This window comes from Canis aureus, chromosome 23 (genome assembly GCF_053574225.1).
Source record: "Canis aureus isolate CA01 chromosome 23, VMU_Caureus_v.1.0, whole genome shotgun sequence".
Lineage (NCBI taxonomy): Eukaryota > Metazoa > Chordata > Mammalia > Carnivora > Canidae > Canis > Canis aureus.
This window is the reverse complement of record NC_135633.1, coordinates 22422226-22433981: the sequence shown is the minus strand read 5'-3', so window position 1 is coordinate 22433981 and position 11756 is coordinate 22422226. Positions and strand designations below refer to the sequence as shown.

Below are 11756 nucleotides of genomic sequence, written 5' to 3'. Positions count from 1 at the left end.
AATAACATGAAAAGACATCAGAAGATGTAGCATGATAACAAGATGCTAAGACCCATGAGAAAAGGGAATTGTAGGGGAATTTCTTTGTTTAACTACCTTTTTTCCTGTGAAAGACAGCCACACTCCAGATTGACTCACTCAGATGGTAGATACCACTCAAAACTCTTTTTTCTTTTCTTTTTTCTTCGTCTTCTTTTTTTTTTAACCATGACTTCCTTTTATCTGACTAGATTGTATGGGATTATAGCTGACTTTTAAAACACTATCACCTCAACAACATCCTCCTGTGCCCTTCAGTGTCCTGTGTCACTATTTGGCATGTACCCTTTGAAACTGTATAATTCACATGTTTCATTATCACTGTCATTATCACAGTTCACTTGTGCCACTTGATGCAGAACTTGAGAATTGTTAGTCAGGGTTCTCTAGAGAAATATACCTACATGAAGGAGATTTATTATAAGGAATTGACTCACATGATTATGGGGGCTGAGAAGTTTCAGGACCTGGCATCTGCAAAGAGGAGACACAAGAAAGCTGGTGTTGTCATTCAGTCCAAGACCAAAGGCTGGAGAACTGGGGTAGGTGGTGTTGTAAATTCTAATTCCAAGGACAGGAGAGGACCTATATATCCCAGCTCAAGCAGGCAGGCAGGAAGGAAAAGGGATGAATTCCTCTTTCCTTTCAGGCCTTCAACAAATCAGATGATGCCCAACAATGCTGGGGAAGACAATCCAGAGTCCACAGATTCAAATGCCATTGTCATCTAGAAACAACCACCTCACAGACCTAGAAATGTTTAATCTGGGCATCTTGTGGCCTGTCAAGTTGACACACAAAAGTAACCTTCACAATTATTTTCCTGCTTCATTTTTATTATGCTAAGATAATTGAGACTATATGTTAAATAATACTAGATCACATTATCCAACAAATTACACTGCCCATGGTTTCATCTTTCTAACATCTTCAGCAAAAGTGTCATTTTGGCTATATTGAATCCAAATATTCTGAAGGTCAGCCTCATTGTGCTGCCATTCCATGATAGCACATGACTGACTGCTGAGGGTAATGTAAGATGTACATAGGCCTTCCCTCGTAAGATCTAATAGGACACACACTGGGCAGATTCACTTACCTTAGCAGGTGGACAAAGAACAGTAGAAAGTATGTCCCTAGGTCTGCCTCAGACTAGCCTTCAGTGTGGAGCCCTCTTTGTGGAAAAGGGGTAAGTTTTTTCCCTCCTCATGACAGCTCATTTGGAGGGAAAAAGGCAAGGTGCGTGTGTGTGAAATTATAGTGCTCCAGTAAGCCTACTACTCGAAAGGACTGATTACCTTGAGCAGACATGAGAGCAGCTTGTAGGAGTGGAACAGACAGGAATGAGTGCAACCACTGGCTCACATGACCCAGACACAAAGCCATGTCACTTCCTTGGGGTCCTAGGCACAGGCCTCCCAGTGGTCCACAAACTTTCTCCTCTTTTCCTGCCCATCCCAGAGAATTTAACTTTCATTTTCACTCAGCACCTCTGGATCTGGTGGAGATCAGCCCCATGTTGGTGAGAGAATCCTGACCATGTCTGCCCCTAGCCCTAGCCTGCCTCCACTCTTCTCCAAGGAGGCACAACTTCTCACCTGGTGTCTGAGGTGTGTGGTATAGTTTGCAGAGGGCAGAGGTGGGGAGAAGTACTGAATTTTGGATGTGAGTTTAACATGTGGTCAGGAAGCTGCTGTGAAGGGGGGCCAAGCCCAACTTGCAAGCTTCCTGCTGAAAGTGTGGGGGCGGGGGAGGGAGGCAGTGCCTGTAGGTCAAAGGGAGGTTTGAAGGCTTGAAACACTGTTCTTTTATGGAAGGACCATTATTTCTCCAGGTTCAATCCACCCTGGAGATTTCCTTTACATTCTATAATTTTGAATTGCGCCTTGCTGAGAACAAGCCAAAATCCTTTATTTTTCAGAGGTAGAAAGTTACTTCTTTCCACAGAAAGAGCAAAGGCAGAGATATCTTTAAATCCTAACATTTTAATGCCCATCCTGTAACACTGTAGCATTTCTGCATGATTCTAGATAAATTCTCATCATCTTGGCCTGTTTGTGCTTAGGAGCTTGATGGGCTGACAACTGGCAGGCCCTGCAGCCTCCTTCTATTCACTTAGGCCAGAAGTTCCTTGAGAATCACTAACCTTACTCATCCTTCTCCCAGGGCCATAACTACCACCCAGGAACAGGTCACCTGAGAGATCAGGAGCAAGGAGGACACTTTCCAGATGTGGTATCTTTTCTAGCTGTTAATAAACAACATCAGTTACTTAATTGGTGTTAATGATGTAAAAAGATGACAGAAGAAGTACTAAGTTAACAAAATCCTGAGACCTGAAGGGAAGGAAATTTAGAGCAGAGGGGCCTCTGTTTACTTCTCCCTTTCTATGGAAGGTACAGCTGCACCATCCTTACTCAGGTGGTCTGGAAGACACAGGTCAGATCTCTTTTCTCACCCTGACTTCCCTTCCTCTGTTGAAATCTCACTTTATCAAAGCTGACTTTGGAGATTTTACCTCTGCTACATATTCTTTGCATCCCTCTCAGCCATCCATCACTGTTTGGCACCTGTCTTCTGAACTCACAGTATACCTTTGTCATACCAATTATCATAGAGTTTTAGATTTGATTTGTTATTTTTGTGCTCCAGTTTTCACTTTGCTAGTATTATAAGGAATTTGTATTAAATAGTATCACATGATTACCTGGCAAATGAAACAACACAATTTCCTTTTCCCGTTTTCTTTTTTTTTTTTTCTTTTCCCATTTTCTTTAAGAAAAGTGACTCTTTCCCATATAGCATCAGTAATTTGTGGCTTCATCATGCTTAGAGAAACAGTTTTTCAGTCATAAAAGAAGAAAGTTTTGTGTGTATCCTCATTGTCTGGAATTTTGCCTAGTTTTGGTCTTTTTGTGTCTTTTTTTATTGTCTTTATCTGTCACCTCTGGGATATGCTGAGTTTGTATTCTTACAATCTCAGATGTTGGGAAAAGACCCAAGAATCGGACGGAGTCATCTGACATCTATGGCAGCCAGCTGACCTGGGAGTTGTATCAGACAGATAGCATTCATATTCCCATATCTATCTCCCTGATTGCTGTGGAGACCTTGGTCAGAGCTTAGGTAGCAGTGTGGTCATCCTCCATGTGTGGGGACTCCAGCTCCTCTTTGCCGATTCCTCCTCCTGTGCCTATTGTGACGGCAGATGCTTTGATATTGGCTCCTTATAGCCCCACTGTGAAAATAAATCCCATAACCCCATAGCTGAATGCATGCCCTGCTGCTCCTTCCTGTAGAAGTTTCTTGATGCTTCTCTGCATTGGTTGGATCTTGAGTGAAATGAGAAATAATTGGAGTCCTCATCCCATGTCTGTATCATAGTTTGAGTCATAAACAGGGATAGATATTATCATATAATAGGTAGAGATTATATACTATCTATCCCTGATATAATGTCTACTTCTGAGCCTGCTGTTCATCAGAGCCTTGTGTGACCCACAATCTCTGCAGCTGCGAGCTTACTTCATATGGTCTTTGAACTATTTTCAGTACCTGTACCATTAGCTGGATTACATTTGCAATGCATGTCAGCCTCATTCTTGTCAGGTTCCCTTTATTCAGGATGAATATGGCCTAAGTGGACCATTTTGGTAGATTTAAATTTATCTCCATGCTGCCTCGATAGCTTTTCCCTCCTTATGTGGAGCAAAGGCAGCCTTACTGGTTGTCTCATACTGGAGATCTTTCTTTGATCATCAAACTCTGGCAACCTTAATATATACTGAGATCTTCCCTTTATGGTTTTTGTTTTTGCTTTCACATGCCCTCATGTGCCTGGAGCTCCTAACAGAAGCCGTGAATATAGACTCTGGCCACAGGACCATACTGAGTTCAGGTGAGAGAACGAATGTCCTTGTACCAATCTGTGATACCCCTGTGATTGACCACCATCAGTAGTTTCCAGTTTGGATCACCATCTCCATCATGCAATCTGATGAGACATATACTGCCAGGTTCATGTAGCTTAGCTGGGGAATAGAGGTGAGGAGATACAGCATGCTGGTATGGCTGCTTCAGATGAGCTTTCAGTCATGGTCCATACAGGGATATACCAGGTCCATTATCCTTGGCATCTCAGCTTCTTAAGAAACCAGACTAGGTGGATGTGCATGAACCTACCATTGATAAGCCTTGTGCTATAAAGGACTGATTACCCAGTGAAATCCTGTGAATACAGCTTCCCGGGGCTAAAAGAAGACAGAGTTGCCATCCAAGTCACAGTCCCCTCATGGAAACGGAGTCTTTGCTTATGAACTTGCTTTTAAGGTCTATATCAAGTCTCCTAGTCCAAAAGCACTTTACATATCAAGCAGGTTTTACTATCAATACTGTGGCCTTGCCAGGCAGCTGACCTTCCACTTTAGTGTAACCTGGTAGATTTCCCAGAAAAACAGATAAGCAATGACCTACTGAAAGAGTAAGCCAAGAATGCGTTTATGAGAAGGGAGAGCCCAAGCCTGATGCAAGTCCTTTGTTTCCAGGTCCCAACCCTATCCTTTACCTCATCTTGTCTCTCACTCTTCTCTGGTGCCTCCAACTCCTTCATCACCGTGTCCCTTGGGCTATCATCCTCCTCCCCTGGGCAAGTGTGCATGTATCCCAACTGACCTTCCCAGTTCTGCACTTTGGATGCATGTAACATTTCACAGCCCAAGTGCAGAGCTAATTATCTCCTTGCTCTTTGATGAGAGAGCATTGGTAATTTCTCCCTGCTCCTGGAAAAGATTCCTTTAATGTTGCATAATTTGGGAAGTGTCACATTTTACGGTCACTGCAGGCTCATGTGATGCCAAAGGCCTAGCAGTTTTCTGCACACCAGCCACACTGGTATTTTAAAACTCATGCAAGGTGACATGTCTTCATGACCAGATCACTTATTTTACCTAATACATTTTGAATTCTGTCTCACCCCATCTTTCCTTCATTTTCTTCAGCTTTCAGTTTGACCTTTCGGTTTTCAAGTTAGAATTCTTGGATAACACTTTATTTGCCCCATTATTTGATTTCTCAAGAGCATGTATGCCTCCCTAGTAATGTTTTCCACATTTGCTTTTGTGGTGTGTATATCTGTGTGTGAATGTGTGTGTGTTCTATTATTTAATTTACTATTTCTTTCCAGGTGAATGTCAAGTGTAGCCATTTAAACCCTCTTTTTTTTAAAAAATTAATTCTAATATAGTTAACATATAGAATTATAGTAGTTTCAAGTGTATAATATAGTGATTCAACACTTTCAAGTGTCACTTGGTGCTTGTCGACTAGTATATTCCTTCAACCTTATCACCTATCTCACCCATTCCCTCCCCTCCCCCATAACCAGCAGCTTGTTCTCTATAGTTAGGAGTCTGTTTCTTGGTCTCTCTCTCTTTCCCCTTGCTCATTTGGGTTTAAGTCCTAAGTTTAGACTCATTTTTGTGTTTATGGATATTAGGTTGCTAGCATATAATTCATCATTAAAGGTAATTAGTTGAATAATCTTGCCTAATATTTGAGATTTTATTCTTAAGACTGACATTTCATCCATATTTCTATTTTTTCAGGTGCCTAATTTGTACAATCCTATGAGTATATACCATTCTCTGAGTTTAAATGATCCCCCTCTTTACCATGTACACATACAATTTCATGCTCTTATTAACATCCTTGGCATATTTCCTGGCCAAGGTAAAATCTCACTAAGTACAACCACAAGACTTCCCAGAACCTCTCAGTTGATCTGGATCTCTTCATTCCCACATCTCACATTGCTTGGGTGTTAGTTGGGTCCAGGAAGTTATCTCTGTTTGTCTTTGATTAACTCAGTGTCAGGAGACAGACCTCTAGAGGAGGACCTTAAATACAGTAAGTTGATCCCAACTCTGTATTGAAGATAATTGATCTTTGTAAGTCACTTACTATCTCTATTCACACATATGGTGAAGGGTTTTCTTTTACCATGTACACAAACATTGTCATATATTATGTCATGGTAATAGGATAAATTATTGCAAACTTATAGCAAATGATGACAATGGTCACATTTATAAGTAAGTTAGAGCAAGAGTTTTTGATAAGAAAACAAGTAAGATGAGAGTTTACTGAAGTATAGGAGTGAGTCACACCGATGTCAGGGGTAGTATTTCACGTTGAGTGAAGAACAGATATAAAGGCCCAAATGAGTGTTTGGTGCTTTTTGCAGCGAGGGTGTGTTTTTGGGATGGCAAAGAAAAAGCAGGATAGATGGTAGGTCACACAAGGATCTTGGTAAAAACGGCCTCAGGTCATCTTTTTGTTTAGTAAAAGGAAAGGAAAATGACATTCATTGCGGACAGAGATGGAATTTGTCATGTCATGTGAACCAGGAGGAATTTGTTTGAAATGAGTAAGAAAAGTCCTTTTTACCAGGTCCCCAAGCTCCATTCCTTATTTCTCTACCTTTTTTTTTTTGTCCTTCAATATTATAATTTGGGTTTGTCCTTGATTTCTACACAATTAGTATAATTTTATTCTTACCTTTCCAACTCTGCCCCCTTTTAACCTTCCCGATTGTGTAGGGATTTGTGAGCAAGGGGAACCACAGATGTCAGGAAAGATAGGAGCAAGGGAGTAACTTCTATGGCTTTTAAATTCCTAACATAGAGGGGGTGGTGATCTGCTCCATCTGCCTGGTCCTCCTGAGATAACCACCGAGCCTGGAATGTGGCCACAGCTTCTGTAAAGCCTGCTTTACTGCAGACAACAAGGAGTCCATGCCAAGCCAAGGAGGGAAGAACAGAAATTTCCCTGTATGCTGCATCAGTTACTGTGCTGCGGACCTGCGGCCTAACTGGCATGTGGTCGACATAGTAGAGTGGCTCAGAGAGCCCAAGGTGAGCCATGAGGAGGGCCAGAAGAGAAATCTCTGTGAGCACCACAAAGAGAAACTCTTGTTCTTCTGTAAGGAGGATGGGAAAGTCATTTGCTGGCTTTGTGAGTGGTCTCAGGAGCACCATGGTCTCCACATGGTCCCAATGGAGAAAGTTGCCCAGGAGTACCAGGTAAGAGACCAGGATGGAGCGAATATAGGGCAGAAAATGGTATTTGAGGAGATATCTCCACTTTGCATCCAACTTTAATTACCTTGTCATCATAGACTCGAGGCCTGTGATATCTTTTCCTTCTATCCTCGCCTTCCAAGGCCTGAAGAACATTTTTCTTGGCCTGAAGAAACTTTTTGCACATTCCATTAAATTACAAAAGGATAAAGATTTAGCCAAAAGTAGATAGTTTTGTACCTTATGCTAGACCGGTGAAGACTTAGTGTCCAAGTAACGCCCTCATTACCCTGTTGAACAGGAGGGTATATTGAGATGTAAGTTCCTTCTTTGCTGCAGGATTTGGTTTGTTCTAATAGTACAAAGAGAATCAGTTCTCTTTTAATGAGGGGATGATGACATCTATTGCCCAAGTCTTAACACATTCACCATGTTAAGTTTTCCTCCAAGTCGTGGATTCTAACTGCTGTTCTCACTGATTCTGTAAACTTTAGTCTCTTTGGAGATTGGCCTGATATCTTCCCCATTTATTCTCTGTGCTGTTGCTGAAAAATCTCACAGCTTGACTCTGGTGTAACTCTTCTCTCATAAGAGAAACTCCAAGCGGCTCTGCAGAAACTGAGGAAGAAGTAGCAGGAAGCTGAGATGTTGGAAGCTGTCATCAGAGAAGAGAATACTTTCTGCAAGGTAGGAGGAGATACCTCCTGAGGGAGTTAGATAAAAACATAGACGGGACCTTGAGTGTTAGTCACAGGAGCTCCCTTCCTTTTTGTTCCCTGAGAGTCGATATGTCCAGAGGTCATTTGGTTAGTCCTCTTCTTTTATCCTTTCCCCAATAAAGGTGAAGGCTGAAAAGTGAACATGTTATAAATGAACAGATGTTGAGAGGGAGATATTCGCATAGAGGGTGGCTAGTAAATTTTATGTTACATTCCTGATGTGATTTTGAGTCTTTTCTCTTCTGAGGGAAAGACAATTAGCAATGACTCATGGTTCTGTCTGCATTGCTCAACTTTCAGCTGAGGGTGAGGGGATAGGGGTCAGGAATAAAGCAAGGAGACTTGGTTGTCCTGGAAAGCTGTGTGAAAGCTGAGCCACATACACCCAAGGATCCTATCTGGGTCAGGGTTGGCCTCAATAATGCAAACTTGAAGCCATTATTTTGAAATGCGATGGAGAAAAAAAAAAAAAAAAAAAAAGGAAGAGTTAGCTTCCCCACAAGTTGCTCCCTTGCTTCTCTCTCATTTCCCTTTGAGAACTTTTCAAGGAAAATAGTTCTCTTTCTAGCTCTCAGTCTCTGCCTGATAGCCTGAGTATCTCTCTCTCTTTCTCATTCCAAAGAATCAAATGCAAAATGAGAAAAGGCTTGTCTAGGCACAGTTTAAAAAACTAAAGACTATCCTGGAGCATGAGGAACTGAGGATGGTGCAGAAGCTGCAGTGCCAGGAGAATGCTGTTCTCAATACCCAGGGTACATCATGCATTGGTGATGAGCTGGTCCAGCAAAGCCAGATGTAAGAGACCTGATCTCGGTTCTGGAGCATCAGCTTCAGGGGTCAACAGTAAACATGCAGCATGTAAGACTCCAGAAAAAGCCCCAACATCTAGGATTTGAGAAAAATGAAGACCAAGTTTCCTTCTCTCCTCTCCCATGGTGCTTTGCTCTTCCTGGTGATGACACTAAGTTTCCCTTGGCCTTGCGGTGCCTCTTTCCTGTATCTATGTCAGAGGTTATAAGGATAAATAACAAGGGACAATCTCATATTTTTTTTTCATCAAGTGCAGTACAGAGATCTGATTGTGGCGAGAATTTGCATTGTATCCAGGGAGAGTCTAGAGGCCTCTATGAACAGTGACCTAGTGCTAAAGACTACCAGGTTCCTCTTCATGATTCAGCTTGGTCACAGATAGATGAACTTCACATTCTAAGACTTTTTTTTTTCCCTCATAGGATAAACTAAGGTTTTTTTTCTTCCTCTTTTTCCATTTTCTGAAAAACAAACAAACAAAAAACAAATTGTGAAGGACTAGTATTACTTATTCTTTAAATATTCAATAGAATTTGCCAGTAGAACTATCTCATTCTAGGCTTTTCTTTTTCAAAAGGTTTAAAATACTTTTTAAAAATATGTATTAGGTTTATTTACATTTTTTACCATTCTTAAGTCAGGTGCGGTTTTTTGTTGTTGTTTGTTTTTTGTTTGTTTGTTTGTTTTGTTTTTTGCTTTTTAAAGATTTTGAGAGATTGAGCACAAATGGGGAGGTGAGGGAGAAGCAGGCTCCCCTCGAACAGGGACCCCAATGCAGGGCTTGATCCCAGGATCCCTGGCCCATGACCCAAGCCAAAGGTAGACTTAACTGACTGAGCCACTGAGGTACCCCTTAAGTCAGGTTTTGATAATAAATGTCTTTGTAGGGATTTGTCCACTCCAAGTTGTCTCATTTGTAGATATAAGGTAGTCACAATAATCCTTTATAATCCCTCTGATTTCTACAGCACACACAGTAATGTCCACTCTTTTATACCTGGTTTTGGTGATGTGCTTTTTCTCTCTCTTTTTTTTTTTTTCTTGGACAGTTCAGTTGTCTTTGGTCAATTTTATTGATTTTCTTCAAGAACAAACTTTATTATTTCATCAACTTTTTAAATCTTTCTATATCATTTGTGTCTGCTCTCATCTTCATTGTTTCCTTTGTATAAGTGTGACTGCACACATGAACATGAATTTGTGCATGGATGAACATGAATGTGTGTGCATGCATGAACACAAGTATGTGTATGTATGCATATATGAATATGAGTGTGTGTGTATGTGTGTGTGTGTGTGTATTGGGTTTAATTTGCTATTCTTTGTCTAGTTTCTTAAAGTGAAAACTTTATTTATTTGAGGTGATCTTTTCTGATATAGTATTTAATGATATAAATGCAATGATTTAGGTATATTCCATATATTTTGATTGATTAGTTGTTATTTTCATTTAGTTCTACTTATTTTCTAATTTCTTTTGTGATTCTTTTTTTTTTTTTTTTTTGGTTAACCCTTGGGAATATTTGAAAGTGTGCTTTTTATCTATTTTATAAAAATGTTTTTATTTAAATTCCGGTTAATTAACATACAGTGTCATATTAGTTTCAGGTGTACAATATAGTGATTCAAAACTTCCATACAACATCTAGTGCTCATCACACTCCTTAATCCCCATCACCTATTTATTCTATCCCCCATTCACCTCCTCTCTGATAACCACTAGTTTGTTCTCTATAATTAAGAGTCTGTTTCTTGATTTGCCTCTTTTATTCCCCTTTGCTCATTTTTTTCTTAAATTCTACATGAGTGAAATCATGATATTTGCCTTTCTTTGACTGACTTATTTCACTTAGCATAATACTCTCTAGCTCTATTCTTTTTTTATGACTAATATTCCATGGTGTGTGTGTGTGTGTGTGTGTGTGTGAGTGAGATATATACTACATCTTCTTTATCATTCATCAGTTGAAGGACACTTGTGCTGTTTCTTAACTTGGCCATTGCAGATAATGCTACTGGAAACATTGGGGTGCATGTATCCCTTTGAATTAGTATTTTTGTATTCTTTGGGTAAATACTTAGAAAGCGTGCAGCTTAATTTAACAACACTTGATTTCTTATATTTTCTTCTGTGGATTTCTTTTTTTTTTTTTTTAAAGATTCTATTTATTTGTTCATGAGAGACACAGAGAGAGAGGCAGAGACATAGGCAGAGGGAGAAGTGGGCTCCCTGCAGGGATCCGATGCAGTACTCAATCCCAGACTCCAGGATCATGCCCTGAGCTGAAGGCAGACACTCAACCACTGAGCCACCCAGGCTTCTCTGCTGTGGATTTAAAATTTAATTTCTTTGTAATCAGAAAACACATATTTTATTATTTCACTATTTAAATGTATTGATAATTGTTTTATGGACTATAATATTGTATGTCCAGAAAATTTTTCTATGCAAATTTGAGAAGAATGTGTATTCTTCATTTATTAGATAAAATGGTTTATTAGTTAGATTATTATTAGTTATTATTATTAGTTAGATTATTATTATTAGATCAAATTGGTTAATAATATCATCTATGTCTTCTGTATCTTTGAAGATGTTCATACAAGCTATTTTATCAATTATTGAGAGTGAGCTACTAAATTGTCTATTTTTCTTTTTATTCCTTTCAATTTTGCTTTGTGTATTTTGAAACTCTGCTGTTGAGTAAATTTACATTTATAATTGTTATATCCCTTCTTGATCTACTGAACCTTTTATCATTCTGAAATTTCCCTCTCATTCTCTCATAATATTTATTGTCATAAAGTCTATTTTGTCTAATATTAATGTAGACACAAGCTTTTTTATGATTACTGCTTGCACGGTGTATATTTTTCTATCTTTTTCCTTTCCTGTATTTGTGTCTCTGGATCCAAAATATGTCTCTTGTAGATAGCAACAGTTGAATCTTGCCTTTTATCTAGTCCAATGATCATTGCTTTTTAATAGGGGTAATAAGACAGTAACATGTAGCATAATTGTTGATGTGGCTGTATTTACATTTATCATATTTATCATATTGCTTTTTTTTCCATATGTTGCCTGCAGTTTTCATTGTCTTTTCTCCTTAAC

The 11756-nt window shown here is 39.5% G+C and overlaps 1 pseudogene; it reads left to right on the top strand.

Annotated features, from left to right (window-relative positions):
• The first annotated feature begins 3870 nt into the window (after positions 1-3870).
• Positions 3871-9905, top strand: LOC144295144 (tripartite motif-containing protein 5-like; annotated as a pseudogene).
• Positions 9906-11756: the final 1851 nt, after the last annotated feature.